Raw genomic sequence first — 16869 nt, forward strand, 5'->3', positions numbered from 1 at the left:
ATGTAAATATGACCATTCCTTAACATGCTGAAGTGGACAAATATTATCAGCAATCACTAGGTGTCAGTAATTTGCAAGAGAGTAAGCAGTATGGGAATGGAGGTTCTTGATGTCAATCCCCATGGTAGAAAGTGCTCTTTTGTCACGGGATGGTGGCCTAGGCCATGGAAAGAGGGCTCTCTCTCTCTCTCTGCCTTCTCTCAGGGCCTCATGGCAAAAGTCTGCACTCCAGAAATAAAGTCGGAGAACTGAACTTTGAGATATGGTGGCAAGGTAGGACCCTGGGAAGGGAATTCCTGGGACCTGAGTAGGATAAGCATGTGGGCTAGACTATTAAACAAATACACCCATTGAACAAGGTCATCCATAAGGGTACTTCCATGACTAGCTGGGCTTTTGGGGAAATGAATCCAACAGATTCTGGTCATGTCAGTCATTCAGCTGGGTGACTGGGTTGGAAAATTATTTAATGGTTTTTGAAGTAAAGGGTCTCCTTTACTGTATGAATCTCCTTCTCATCATAAATATCTCTTCTTGCTGGGAGTGATTTTCAGGTTCAAGAGGCTTAATTTCATCATCTTTCATCTTGTCTGTGTTTCCCCCCTTGTTAAGAGAATAGAATTATGTCTCTCAGGTCTTTCCTTTACTTGCCTTACTAAAATGGCAAATCTGTAGCAGATAATCTGGAAGAGGAAAGGATTAGGATGTGGCATTTATTAATAAAGGGATCGGTTGTCTATGTGAAGCATTTGCGTATGTTATTGCATTCATTCCTCTTGACAACTGTGACACATGAGTATGAGTATCCCCATTTCACAGATGTGAAAACCAAGACACAGAAGGCTAAGGCTCTTGTGTAATCTTAGGAATGAGGGCATGGAACCTAGAATTATTTGGCTCTAGAATCCCTGCAATTTCTTTCATGGCATCTTCCTGTGCTTCACTCCTGCACCTGTTTTTCCACCTTCTCTCTGGATAGATATGCATGAGGTAGCATCAAAAGCATGAGAGATGTGCAGATGTGCAGGTGGTATGGGGGAGCAGGGGCCATCTTGGTGAAGACTGATCTCCTACCCTTTTCCTGCTTCTGCACTCTCTGCCTCCCCCACCCCTCAGCGATCTGTCTCTGAAAGCAGTCACAACAAGGGATTTGTCACTTGAGATCAAACCAGTGATCCATCCAGCTCAGTTTCCTGCCTCTTGAGTTTGGCTGAGTCATGACACTTGAGCAGGAGGCAGGATGCTGAAGCAGCCCCAAGGCGAGCCAACAATATTGCATGGTGTTCGTGGGACCAAAACATTCCGGCTGACCCCAGACCCGTGCGTGCCCCAAAGCAGCAGATTTAATGAAGCAAGTGGCCAGGTGAGGTCACAGACCAAATTCCAGGCATGTTTTGCCCACACTGGCTTGAAGGGTCTCCGTGCATCTCTCTGTCAGATTTATAGACACATCTGAATCTCATTTTTAAAATTCCAGCCTCTGAGTTTTGATATATTCCTTTCTAGTACTTTTCTGCTGTGGTCTGAGAAGCGAAAGGAATATTTGCATCTGTGTTGCAATTAACAGAAGAGGAAATTTTTAAATGGTCTTTAAAATTATTGTAATACCATGTATAATGTTGGCATTTTAAGGCAGAGGGAGAGAAATGGTAATCTGTTTTTTTATACATTTAAAAAAATGTTTATTTATTTTTGAGAGCGGGAGTAACAGAGTGAGAGCAGGGTAGGGGCAGAGAGAGAGGGAGACACAGAATCTGAAGCAGGATCCAGGCTCTGAGCCATCAGTAGAGTCTGACGTGGGGCTCGAACCCACAAATTGCGAGATCATGATCTGAGCCGATGTTGGATGCTTAACTGACTGAGCCACCCGGGTGCCCTGATAATCTGTTTTTTAAAATGTTTTCTTGTTTCAAGTGGAGTTGGTTTATATCCACCATCCTGTCTTTCATGTCATCTTTAAATTACCTCCCCACCACTTAGGCAGGCTGACTGCTTCTGAAAGCCGTTGAGATCGTATGCCCTCAGTAAGGTTAACAGCTTGACAACAAGACAGGTGAAAAGGGCCATTTCAGTGGCCAGGCTGGAAGATTCTGGGTCAGATACTGGAACGAACCTGAGTCCCAGGGGCTAGTTTGGCCCTGGCTATCGCAGGTGAGTGGGGAGTGAAAGAGTTTTGAGCCTAGGTCCCAAATCAGATGTGGGGGCTTGTGTGGGTATTGAAGGACAAGACCCAAAGCCCCAAGGCCATGGGGAGTAAAGATCCATTCCTTGGGTCTCCACGGTAAGCAGGTTAGCTGTTGTCTCCTCATGTCTGCAGTGGGTCATCTGTGACAGACGCCGGACAGGACTGGATACTTGTCAGAATCTCTGTCAGTGTGGGTGCTTTACTTGGCCAAGGAACTTGCTACTGATTCCCTTGACTCCTTTATTGCGGGGAGTATAAATTTTGTTCTATTCTTTTCACACTTCTTTTGTGCTCATTTTTCTCTTTATTGTGAGGCGGAATTAAGTCTGGCACATAGGAGTTTATGGGGATTTAGTCAAAAGAACAACACCCCCCTTCCTCTTCACCACTTCTTTCCTTTATCATGAACTGAAAAAGTGGATCTCTGGATCTTGCCTGGAACTTTTTTCTCGAATGGCCACGGTCGCAATGCTAGTGGCCAAACTTCAGAGAGAGCCTCTGAATGATTTCATATTCAAGCACTTCCGGGCAAGCCGGTACCAGGTGCCCAGATTATCATGGTCAGTGTTATCTGGAATGTGAACCAAGCCCAGAGTCAGGCTGGTTGAGAAGAAGGCAGGTTTGCGTTAGGAGTGGTGGTCAAGAGTTCAAGTTGATTACATTGGCATTTTTCTTTGGAAAGTTGCAAAGCAGTGACATTAAAATATCCTCCCTGCTAATGAAAGGTTTTAATAGAGCAGGGGCAAAGGACGTTAATGAGCATCGTGGCACCCTGGTTGCTGAATTAATGACTAAGTGAGGGAGTCCCAGACGCCAGGCTTATCTGCCATTAGGCATCTCTGAGCGGGCAGGAGGATCAAACTGACAAGCATCACCGTGGAGATGATTGAGTTTCTCAAGCAGCCTGTGTTATTTTAATTAGACCGGGATATTGAGAACATGGTGCATTGATAAGCTGAAGAATTAATGAAGGTTGTTTCTTCTCCCTTCATCTCTTTTCACCCCCTTCAAATGAAGCAATTATTTCCTTGACCTCAGGAACTGAATTTCAAAGAGGTCTGAAGACAGGCTGAGGCCTGCTGCTCTGGTGAATTCTGTGGTGCCCAATTACTGACCTCAGGAGTCAGCATTCCGAAGATTAGAGTCACGGGGAATTTGCTTCACAGACTCACTGCTAATAATATACCTTCCGCGCAGACACCATTAACCTGCCTTTTCCAGTTAGCCAGTCAGGTATGTCTAGGGGCAAAATTGTTATCAGCTCTCAGGGGGTCAGGCCCCAGGCTCTAATTAGAAACAGAGGCACCTGCAAGGGAATGTAATAAAAGCAGCTAGCTAGTAAAGGCTGACAGTGAAGGAAGGCAAGGTGAGAAGTCGTTCTATGTCTTAGAATCCCCGGGAACAATACTTACGTTTTCCCCTGCTTCTTCAGACTAGTTCTGATTTTCCCTGTGAGTTTTAGTCCTATAAGGTGGGCAGTGGATATTGTTGATACTGACCTTATTTAGAGGTGACTGAGAATACGTGAATTCTCCTTCCCTCATACCTGGACACCCCCCTTATTTATAGTTGAATGAACTGAACATTTGTTGAGAGATGCTGAGTGCTGGGCTCTGTGCTTGGATTGACAGTAGGCCCTCCCAGGGCTTCTGTGCTGGGAGTATGAGGAAGTATGAAAGTGCACTCCTTCACTGGAAAGCAGGCCTTGCGATGATCTAATAACAGATATGCCCTGATCTCTGGCTGAGTCCCCTGTCTGATGGGCATCTTGAAGTTTCCTTCTCTTTGTGGCTTTCTGTGTTTCTTCCTCTTCTTCTTCTCTCCATCCCTCAGCATTTTTTACCCCTCTGTTCTCCCTCCAGGGCCCTGGATCCACCTGGAGTGGAAGAATCTCATGTCCTGTGGTTTGGGAGAAAGTCCCAGTTCTTCACATTCTATGGCAAAGCATCTCTGAGTCAACCCTGTAGTGTAACTCTGCTGTGTCATTATGCCCAGGGCCTTATTTAACATTGTATGATTCTACCCCTGTTCTCTTTCCACTTACCAACTTTCTGAAAGTCCCAGGTTGGTAATGGCATTGTGTTAGGGCCATGGAATTAGCACAAACTCTTCTCAAAGCTGTCATATATATGGGTAGGTTAGTTTTATTTTAAATATTTTTCATTACATATATTAAATATCTTTTATTATAAAGTAAAAGCTGTGTTTCAGAGTTGTTTTTGCCTTCGCTGCAGGACTCTACTCTTTCCAGTGATCGAGAGTCTTTTCCTGATGCTTTTATAACATTCACACCACATTTCTTCCACCTCAGACTCTGAGAGACTCTGAGACTTAAGGATGGCTTACAGATGGGGCCCCTAGTGGGGGTGCTGGTCTGGGAGGTGAGGATGGGCTCCAGGCCCTCGAAGCCCTGCTTCAACCACAGTGATGTGGCATTGCTCGGGAGCTACCCTTGGGGTCAGATTCTGTCCAAGTCCAGGGCTCCACAGTTGGGCAAATGCTGAGAACCACTGCTCCAGAGAGCAGCTCCAGGCTGACTGCCTGGAAATGGGCAAAGAGCCACTGCAAGTCAGCACCATTGAGCGCCCTGTCTTCAGCCCATGGCCTGGAAGACGAGTGCCTGTAGGACCTGTGATCATTCCCCCATTCCTTCTGAGAATCCTTAAGACAAACTACCGGACAGATTTGAGAGATAAATCCAACCATGGAAGCAATCAACATTTTTTGACATTTTCTAGGTATTAGGCCTTGTGCTAAATGCTTTATGAGAGTTATTCCTCTTATCTCCTTCAGAAAGTGGAGGAAGAAGGTTTCGGAAAGAAGAAAGGAAGAAACGTGGATGTTAAGTCCAAGAAGTCCCTAATGGAGCACAGATGAGCCGGAAAGAACATGATTTTAAATTCTTTAATTCAAAGCTGCTAGATTGGAAAGCTCAAGTTAGAAGCAAGGTCTTTAAACATTTCAACTTGTCCTTAGTAAGGTCATCAATAATAGATGTCACAGAACAATGCTGTGCACATTCTAGAATTGAGGGTCTCAAATTTTCATCCATAAATATCACCAGGAAATGCAATAGAACTAGAGATATTCAGTCTCCACCTGCAGAGATACTAATTCAGGACATTTATTACCAGGTGAGAATTGTTGGTAGACTGTACTGATAGGAAGGTCAAAGTGACCACCATTAAACCAGCAATCTGGCTTTGCTTAAGTACATTTGCATCAGAAAAAGGCATGGCTGCTAATTACTTTGGAAACTGAGGTCACTGGATTGATCCACTTTTGGCCATTCTATTTGCATTGAGCAAGTGTGGCTGGAATTCAAGATGGCCAGTATCTTCAGCATTTATCCTATTGTGATAGAAATATTCCTCCTTCTCTTCTTTTGTTATTTTCTTATAACCTGCGAACTGTGATAATAAGTAGCTAAACGTTTCTTTATAGCCGATTATTTTGTGGAATGTGTCCCTGTGCATACAATCAAATCAGCCTTGAAAATAATTTTCCCATATCAGTAAACTTGGAGACCATTTGGGAAGACCCTTTCTTCACTGTGGCCAGAGCACTCCCACTCTTGTGGTTTTGAATGTTTCTTTGGCAGACCCTGCCCTCTTCACCCTGTCAAATCGTATTGATCCTTAAAGGCTTATTGCAAATGTCACATCCTCCTAAAGCATTTCCTGATATGGAAGACCATATCCCTTTTCCTGAGTAGTCAACTCTGACTTCCATTATCTTTGAACCCACAAAACTCATGGTTATAATTCTTTAATGAAACATCTTTTTCTTTTTTTTCTTTTCTTTTTGTTTCATTTCTTCCATTTTTATTGCTTTATTAACTTACTTAGAACGCTTATCACAATACTTAAGCTACTGAAATAGACATGGTCAGAAGTGAAACCTCAATCCTTCATGTCAGTTTCACTCCCTACTATAGACTTTTCAAAAGGGATTTGCAATATGTATCTCTCCACATATCCACCACCTCCTCCTAAACACAGAGCTATTGTACTTTTGGGGGGAAATTTTTATCTATAACAAGGTGGCCTTACTTTCAGCTGTTCCAGCACATGTAGAATTCCAAAGAATGCTCAGTCTGTTCTTTCATTTGGATTTAAATAATAGTGCAGCCCCGTGAGTGAGTTTCCTCATCTCTCCACCTCACTTCTACCTCTTTGAGGGCATGAGGCTTTCCCTCCAGGCTCTCCTGGTACCCCCTATGCAGATTCTTACAGTGGGAGATGAAAGTGCTGCCTGGACTGGTTCCTCACCATCTTTCTTCCCCTCCTTAGTGTTTGCCTTTATATTCTTCACCTAAGGCTTGGAGAACCTCTTCTCTGAAGGGCCAGCATATAAATACATTAGGCTTTGTTGGCCATGAAGTCTCTGTTGAACTCTGCTGAACAGCAGAGGCAATGTGTAAATGAATGCAGGTGTCTGTGTTCCAGTAAACTTTACTTACAGACACTGAAATTTGAATTTGATTCATTTTATTTTTTCCCCCAACCATTCAACAATGTGAAAACTGCTCTTAGCCTGTGGGCCATACAAAATTAAGCAGTGGTCCAGTTTGGCCTAAGGAACATATGTGCCAACCTCTGTCCTCCCCCAAATTTCATATCCTTTTGTATCTGGCTCCTGATGAAGTTGCCAGCCATTTTCTATTTGCCTTATAATGGGTGGGGCTGGGGCATGGATCTTCAGATTCTGGGGTCTGAAGATGGAAAGTAGAAGGGCTCTCACATTGCTCGGGCCTTCGGGTAAGTATCTCAGATGCAACAAACAAAAAGCAAGATTTGACCTTCAGATCTTTCTGCTCTTCTGTGCTTTTCTTACAGCACTAAAGGAGTATTTCTTTCCAGTCTTGAGTTAAAGTATCATTGTTTATTTTATTCTACCTTACTCCATATAATTAGTGTCTTTAAAATAAGGGCTTTTAAAACCCTATTGTCTCTGCATCATGCATCCAAATGCCTGGTACAAATTCAGTCCTCAAATCTTTGGAAAGGAATTGATTGTAAGAATTCCTATCAACCCTTTATTTCTCAACCAACACTCTTTATTTGCATTCTATCCATTCCTACTTTCTACTATTCCCCTTATAAATTAGCAAATAGAAAGCAACCAGAATATGTCTTCAAAATTCTTTTACATAGACTGTCTTGGAAATCAAGCAAAAATGGGACATAATGGATGGAAGATATATCTTCCTCTCTAGACATACTTTCACCTCTTTTCCTAAATCCCAAGCCAGCTTTCTTCCTGGGGATGCAGGGCACAAATGTGTTCAACTGCTATCCTGGGATGAACATGTGGGCTTTTTAAAGTGTTCAACATTCTCAGCCACTTATATGAAGATGACAATAATAAGATTCTGCCTGTGCTTTGGTTGAATGTATCTTACATCTGTGATTGAGTCTAACGTTGCTCTGATCCCCCACCTCTACCCTATTTCTGCTTTCCCTGCCTTTCTTGAAAGCAGATGTGGAATTCACAGTAGACAAGGAGTCTTTCTTTATATGATTAATGTCAGAGTTTTAATGACCATGAAGAAATGTACATCAATCAGAATGGCTGGTCAGATAGAAAGTTGCCCTAAAGTGCTTAAACGTATCTTTGACTCTGGAATCCAAGCTAACATATCGGGGTCTTCATTTACAAATTTTTCCCTGGTCAAAAAATAAAACATCTAACAAGCTTAAAGTATACTCAGTAGCCATATTAAAGTTCTCATAAATCATTTATGAGATGCAAAGTAAACATGCCTGTCTCTTTGTATTTTACTTCCTTGGCAGAAAGCGCATTTCAGCTGGCCTCACATCAGCATGGGTATTTTCCTCAAACATTCAAACTCCTCCTTCTAATGTGATCTTTTATTTTATTTTATTTTTTGAAATGAATACTTGATTTTCTGTCCTCTGAACAGCCAACCATGTGGCTCATATGGGCAGTTCTGAAATGCAGACTGCCATTCCTGACAGAATGATGTCCTACTGCCCGGTAAGCCAGAGAGTAAGCACGTGCTATATTTATCTAGACAGGGCCTTTCCTGGACACAGTTGTAAGGAATCATGGACCTATCTGTTTCACTTCTGTTGCTGTAATACAGTTAAGAATAAGTGTTGGCAAACAAGAGTAATGCTTGCTTTTGTATGGCTCATGATCTAAGAATGATTTTAATATTTGAAAGTTATTTTCAAAAATCAAAAGAAGAATATTTTAGTAATCTGTGGAAATTACATAAAATTCAAATTTCAGTGTCTACAAATAAAGTTTTATGGGCTCAGAGCCACACCCATTTGCTGATGTGTTACCTGTAGTTGCTTTTGCTTACCCTGGTGGAGCCTAGTCCTTTGGCAAAGGACTGCAAAGTCCTTCATAGAAAGAGTTTGCTGAACCCTGGTGTAGAGCTTTGGGTTTGTGTCAGACTTTCTCGGCTTGAATTCTGACTCTGCTTCTTACCGTGTAAAACCTGTAAGTTTTTCTTGTCTGTAAAATATGGTCTTCTTCATTGTTAAATGAATTAAATGAGCTTTCTCTGCTTTCTTCATTCCCTCTAGATGTCACTGTTCCAGTTGGGAGAATTCCACTCCTTCCTGATCAAATCCTAAATGTTCACTAGGAGACTTTGCTGTGTTGTGGATTTAACTGGTATTCAGATTCATCAAATAGCAGTGTATCAATCTTTTGGGTTTGGTTTTCTATCAGGTCAACTCTAACATGATGAAGAAATACCTTTAGCACTCACAGAAAAGACATGTTTTTTCTTTGTTGCCTGGAGGTGGGAATTCCAAGGTCTGAGCATATATTCTATAGTTTAAATTCATCTTGTGCATTCAGAAGCAACCATCTGGGCCTGTGGTCTTGGCATTCCTCCCCATGAGCAGTGAACTGCCCAGTTCCTGAGAGTCCACCCACTGTAAGTGTGCTGTGTCCATGGCCGCAGGCACAGTTTGATCAGGTTCATCAGTGCTCACTGACCCTCCACCATCACAGATGGGGATATCCCTTCCTGTGTCCATTTTAGGGTGATAATCATGCTTCTTTCATGGTATTCTTCAGTATTATCATTTATGGTTATTTGTTTGAACACAACAGAAATTCAGTCGTAAAAGAACACTTGTTGGAAGGATGTTGCATGGCAAACCAAACTGAAGGGAAGAATAAAAAGCTGCCTACCAGGCCTTAAGAAGGAGCCAGGGAAGTTGTGTGGATTTCAGAACACAGAGCTCTTTTCAAGATGTTGCTTTCATGACTCACCTTCATTACTGTTGCTTCTATGACTTTGCAAGAGATTGAAGGGTCTGGAAGAGCAAATCTGATGGGCCACCCATGGGCTCAGTAGGGGGGGTTTTGTCATTGAAATCGCTCCAGAATCACATTGAGTGCTAGAATGCCCAGTGGTCTCAAATAAGGGATGCCAACCTCCCTCCAGCCTTCAATTGTGTGTGTGGTGGTGGTGGTGGTGGTGATGGGGAATAGTGGTGGTGGGAAAGGTAGATAATACTTAGATTTTCTCTAAATTTCAGTTTCCTAAACTATAAAATCCAGATAACAATATTCATTTTGCTCTGTTGTAAAGAGTAAATGTAATAATATAGAGAAAGTGGTCTATACCATGCTTGGCACACAGTGAACATGCTGTCATTTCCTGATTATTGTTTTCTGCATCAATTTCCTTATACAACATTTATCCATCAAAATCTGTGCTCTCAGCACCTAGGGCTCATATTCTAGAACTCCATTTTAGTTTTTAGCCATAGCCAGCAGAAATTACACTCAAAGATAAAGGGAATAGATCAATGAAATAGTTTATTGCTCTGTAAACAAATTATTTAGGTTACTGTCAAGGATGTCCACAATTCAGGTACAGGTAGATAGCTATTTCCTGACCTATTTCTATGTTAAATTGAAATCTCTCTTAAGTCAAGGCTGAGTCTCCTTTATTTTTTAAAGCTCAACCAATACTTGCTGAGCATCTACCACAGGTAAAGCTTATTTACTGTGAGGTGGGGAAGAAGGTGTACAAAGGGAATTCTGTGTTAGGAAGAGTGAGGACATTATACCTTCATTACAGAACAATTTCAATGTGGGAGGAAGGGTGTTAATCTAAAGCAGCTGGAAGGCAGTTGACTTTGGGGAGTGTTACTGGGCTGTAGAGACTGTTAAAGATTTTGTAATGTCCCATGTTTCTATTTGAATACAATGTTGTTGAAAAGATGCTATTGTGCTGTTTGTTGACATAAAAGAGCTTAAGTGCGTTTTATTACTGTAGCCTCAGCCAAATTGTGAATGGAAAAAAAAAGGATGCCCAATTAGTTGTCTATCTATGTATTTTACAATACAAAGATTTCTCATGTCTGCAAGTCTTAACATTAGCCCCCATCCAATGAGTCACTTTAGATAACAAGTTAAGTGGTAAACACATATGCCAGCAGAGATGCATGTCTAGGTTTCTCCTCCATATTCATTCCCAGGGTGTTGGCTCTAAAAAAACATCACTAGTGACAATTAAAGATAAAATTCAATATCCAGTGACACTATATTTTCAAGAATTTGGCCAAAATAAAGATATTTTTAGACAAAGACAAGCAAATGAAATGAAACCCAAAAACACTAAAGGAGGCTACTGCCAATAGTTCTTCATTCATGAAAGGCTAAAAAATATATTTCAGAAAGAAAAAAAAAATGAGCCTAGAAGGAGCACCTGAGATACAAAAAAGAATGGGAGTAAATAATATGATGTACTTTTTGGTAAATATAAACAAACACTGACTGCATAAGCAATTAAAATCTAATTTATGGGTGTATAACATCAATGTAGAAATAAAATGCTCAAATGCATAACATGTAAGTCACAAAGCATGTGATCAATGCTGAAGTGTTCTAAAGTTCATGTTACTCAAAATTAAGGTAAAAATATTCATTAACTTCTAGTTTTAAATTTTTTATGTCTTTTTATTTTATTTTGAGAGACAGACAGAGAGTCAGTGGGGGAGGGGCAGAGAGAGAGGAAAACACAGAATCTGAAGCAGGCTCCAGGCTCTGAGCTGTCAGCACAGAGCCCTACGCGGGGCTCGAACCCACGGACTGTGAGATCATGACCTGAGCCGAAGTTGGACGCTTAACTGACTAAACCACCCAGGCACCCCATCTTCTAGATTTTAAAGTTACAGATGCATATTGGTCATTTATAGGATACCACTAACAGAACAGACAACCAATATGTAAAACAGAAGAGGCAAAGAGTGAAATGAGAGAGAAAAAAACAACAGCAAAACCAAAAAAGAGGCAAGACAGAGGGCAAAAACTGAAAAGCTTTGGACAAAGAGAAAATACAAAACAAGGTGGTAAAAATCAATCCAAATATATCATTAATTAAAGTGAATATGAGTAGACTGTAATATATAGTTAAAAGACAAATACTATCACACCTGTTGGACAAGCCAATGAGAAGCACCAATACAGCAGATTCAGATATGGACTGTTTTTTTTCTTAACGTTTATTTATTTTTGAGAGATAGAGAGACAGAGCATAAATGAGAGAGGGCCAGAGAGAGGGAAACACAAAATTTGAAGCAGGCTCCAGGCCCCTAGCTGTCAGCACAGAGCCTGACAAGAGGCTTGAACACCCAAACCATGAGATCATGACCTGGGCTGAAGTCAGACGTTTAACCAACTCAGACACCCAGTGCCCCAAATATGGACTATTGATAACAAATACATATCAGTGCAGCAGATGATTCAGATATGGACTATTTATAAGTCCTCATAAAAAGATACTGAAGGTTGAATATAAAAGAATGGAAAAAATTATACCAGACATGTACAAACTCAAGATAACTGGACTAGCCAGGTTAATATTAGATAAGAGCTCGTTTTAAGACAAAAGACATTTGGGAGATCATTATATAATGCCTACTGAAAAAAGATTCAAAAGTTGATGAAATTGCAAAGTAGACAAAACAACAACCATCTTAATAGGAGACTTTGAGACTACTGCATTAGATATTTATAGACGAGGCAGATAAACACTCACTAGGTTTAATATAGAATATTAACAGGATCTAACAGACATGTATGGAACACTTCCCCCAGCAATTGGAGAATATACTGAGGATTTATAAACATTAACCTAGCTTTTAGACATAAGGCAATCCTCAACAAAAATTAAAATGAGTGCCATTGAGACCACATTGTGTAAACAGAATGCAATTAAGTTAGAAATTGTAACACAAAATATAACTTGAAGACACAGCATAGGGTGAGAAATATGTATATTTAAAAATTTTTTAATGTTTATTTATTTTTGAGAGAGAAAATCAGAGCATTAGGGGGAGAAGGGCAGAGGAACAGGGAGATACAGAATCCAAAGCAGGTTCCAGGCTCTGAGCTCTCAGCACATAGCCTGATGTGGGGCTCGAACTCCTGAGCCGTGAGATCATGACCTGAGCTGAAGTCTGATGCTTAACCGACTGAGCCACCCAGGTGGCCCAAGGTTGAGAATTCTAAAAACGTACTCTGAAATGCATTTTCATGAATCAAACTTTCATGAATCAAAGAAGCAACCAAAATGGAAATTAGAAATTATTTGAAACTGACAGTTAATGAAATTGCTGTTTTTGAAAATTGATGGACAGTTGATATTCAATGCCAGCTGGTGATGCCATATAGAAATGGGGTCCCAAAGATGCCAGAACTTCTGAGTTTTATTCAAAGGATCCTGGGAAGCTGGGATTTTTAATGGAAGATTTATGATCTTTGTAACTCTGTGTGGGTTCTCCCTGAACCCCCACTGAAATATTGACAGGCCTGAACATCACCTGTTTGCCCTACTCAGTGTGGGAAGTGGGAAGTCACTAAAAGTTTATTGAACTGGAGAATGACTTGATCACACTGGTCTGATTCCAAGCACTCAAGAGCTAGCAATATTTTATATATATTATTTCATATAATTAAGTATATTAAAATATTTTTGCATAACTTAAATATATTATACAACTATATAAAATATATACATATAAATGATTATATGTATGTATATATTTTTTTATATAAAAATGAATCTGGATCGATCCCTCACTGTCGCCATTGACATAAAGCAGCTATCAGTTGACTGTGGCACTTTGTCACTTTCCCTTGTGTGCACAGAATACCTGCAGATTTTGTAGCCCAAGAAAATGACAAAGTCCCCTCGTCCTAGGTCTCTAGTGATCGCTGTGGCCATTGTTCCTTTGCTTTGGTCTGTTGGATTTTGACATGTAGTAAGCACCTAGTAAATGTTGGTTGTTGTCGTGGTTGTTATTTATGAGCCTTATTAGCAAAACAGATTTTATAAAACTGACATTGTGGTGCAGGTCTGAGGTTGTTCAACACTTAGGATGGAGGTCATGACCTAAACATAGAACCCTTTTTGAGTCTGTTAAATGAATGAACCAAGAAGCCAAGAAGCTGCCCGCTCATTGGAAGTCCTGGCCTGGGCAGGCTTCTTTAACACGGAAATGTCAAGCTGTAGCAGAGGAAGCAGAGAAGGAAAGGAGTCGTGTATAGGTGGGGAAGGCACACTAAGATGGGGTGTTCATCTTCCTGAGCCCTCCTGTCATTGAGATTTCAGTTTATAATGTCATCTCAGAATGGACTTCCTTGGTCAGCCAATTACTTCCATCACATGGCTTTATTCCAACGATTTGGAAAGGGTTTGTTACAATCTGACATTTTCTTGTTTATTGATTTATTTCCTATTGAGCATGTTTTGCTGGAATAAAAGATAAATGTCTGTCTCCTCCACTGCCGAGTCTCCAGAACGTAGAGCATGCCCTGCACACACAGGTACTCCAAAAATATTCATTGGCTGAGTGAGTGTATACTTTGTAAATTTGCCTGAGCCCACCCTTGCTTTTATTTATGTACATTAGGAAAAAGAGAGTCTACTAATATCTGGATCTGGCAAGATAGGAAATGCAAGTAAGGACATTTTAGCAATTGCAATTATAATCCCCATTTTTTTCCCTATAAATTCATCTAGGCCTTGAAAAAGCTTAAGATGGAGGGATTCTTTTTGGAGTCTCTCCTTTGATGGAAGCCATAGTCTCTACAGAACAGCACTTATTTCACAATGCAGAGAAACTTCTAGATGTAAAAGGTGGCATAGGCTGTAAACCAAATTCAACAAAATTTGGAGATGTGCAAGTCCATCTTGCATTCTTCCTTCAGATTCAAATCAGAGGAGAATTGCTAACAACGTCATTTCTTCCATTTGATTTTGCAGCTCAAACAAAACTTTCACTCTTGGCCTAAACTCTAAAATGCAGAAACGTGGTGTTAAGGCAGTTTTAACAGGAAAGGAAGCTAATTGTCCTCATTTCTTGATGAAGCTATTAATGTTGTTAGGAGTACTATATTCTGCTGTTCATATAAGTCTTGATTTCATGTGCATTTAACATTCCAAAGTGCTTTTCCCTTTATGTTCCATTTCATCCCTGCAGTATTCTTAGGTGTAAGTTATCAGTCGCATATTTAGAGGATATGAAATCTATCCTTTCCTCTTTGCCCAAAATGATTACATACTTTGCCCGGGAGCATTTAGGTACTATTGGAAGACCTGGATTTTAGTCTTGACTTTGCTTTATGTAATGTTCCATGTTCTCATCTCCATCTGTGTTCAGTCTCAAAGCTAACTCTCTTATAAAAAGTTGGAAACATCCCCAAATCAGAGCAATTAAAATATGGATTTAGGGAATGAGAGGAAATATGCTTGGATTACTTGTTCAAGAAAGACTACATTTTACAATTATCCAGGCATGTACTGATTATCACCGACATTACATGCAATAATTAGCAAATTCTATATTTTATGGGGCATTATTGATTATATTATGGGGACATACCTTATAATTGTACCGTGTTTTTATCTTCCTAAAGGACTTTAAAATCTATTATTTCATTTTATCCTTACAAATGATGCCTTAAATTCTTCTAATATGGCATTTTTAGCAGGTTCTAGAGTTAGGTAACTCTTGATAACATTTGCAAACTACAGCAGAAAGCCCATGCAGTTGCATACCATAAAGAGGAAGTTGCCCTTAAAAATATCTGATAGATAATCAGAAGTAGGTAAAGAAAAATCCTACACGTTTAAACACTCAGCTATCTAATTCCCTTGGGATTTCAGACTCCGTTCATAACAGTGAGTATTTTGTCATCAACTAAAACTGCAAGCTGTATTCATTATAGTAGAGAGTGAAATGTCAGTGAGCATTTTTGCGTTCGCTTGTTGCTGGGATTAAGACCACATTAGTAATTAGCTATAACTAATTTGCTTCAGTAATTACCCACAATTATTCATAATCTCATGGGTAATGGAGCACACAGCACAGTTGGCACATGCTGCCTTTTGGGCACTGACCTCTTGGGTGAGAGGTCATCCCAGGCATGAGGAAGGGTGGGCTTTCAGCAGAGTCAGTCGGTCTGGTAGACAACACGTGCAAATAATTTACCAGAGACATGAAAAAAGCCATTGTGCATGCAGGGAAAGCTTTATAATTTCTATTTAAGTGAAGGACTGAAACAATTTTTGTCTTGTTTGTTGTTTGAAAAGAATGTTCTGGAAAACAATATGGCAGGCTTTCCTGGGAGTAGGCAAGACATTCAGTCTAGAAAAGAAATCACATGTCTGGGTAGAAAACTACATGGAAGAGGGGAATGTGACTGAGGCAGGGGTCCCTGAGATGGAAAGGAGGAGTCTCCATTCACAACCCTTTCAGAAGCAAACAACATTCAAGCCTCACATTACCTCATTCGGTACAGAACCCTAAAGGTGATTAACAAACGAATCTCTCCCTGGCAAGGTGGTTGGTTGGAGCAATGGGTTTCCAGTAATTATGTCACAGAGGGACAAGTTCAAGACTTTAGTTTTTCTTTTTTTCTTTTCTTCTCTTTTTTTAGCGACAGAATGAATTACTCCTGAACTAATTTTTATAGCTTAGATTTATATTCTATTCTGTATCATAATTGTTAAGAGTAGAGATTTTGGGGGTAACATAGAAAGGTGTTCCAGTCCTGGCTCTACTATACATCAACTGGGCAAGTTACTTGGCCTTTATGAGCCTCAGTTTCCTTTTCTATAAAGTGGATAAATTAATAAGTACTACCTCATTGGATTGTTGTGAAGATTCAGGAACTAATGTTAAAGCTCTCACCACAGCATTTGGTATTAAGTACACCATACATCCTTGTTGTTATTATTGCTGTCACTGCCTTACAAAGTGATACGTGTTGTACTATTTGTTCTACACAATCTCCCTGTGATTTTGTCACCTCCATTTGACAAATGAGAAAACTGAGTCCCAGGAAAGGTATATGCTATTCTGAAGTTAACACAATTAGTAGGGTAACCCATAATTCAGAACTCTGATAGACTATCTTCCATTCAAAAGGCTCATTGATGTGAGATAATGGCATCATATATACTCTATCTTAGTCAGACCACTAGACTTTCTCTATATGTAATTGCCAAGGATGCAATTTCCTTCCCTTTAGCTCTTTCAACTCTGCTTACAACTCCTTGCTACTTGTTACTCTTCTTTTAAATTAGTGGAACAGGGGCGCCTGGGTGGCTCAGTCAGTTAAGCATCCAACTTTGACTCAGGTCATGGTCTTGCAGTTCGTGGGTTCAAGCCTCACAC

Source organism: Crocuta crocuta, unplaced genomic scaffold, assembly GCF_008692635.1.
Source record: "Crocuta crocuta isolate KB4526 unplaced genomic scaffold, BGI_CrCroc_1.0 scaffold99, whole genome shotgun sequence".
In the NCBI taxonomy this organism is placed as follows: Eukaryota; Metazoa; Chordata; class Mammalia; order Carnivora; family Hyaenidae; genus Crocuta; species Crocuta crocuta.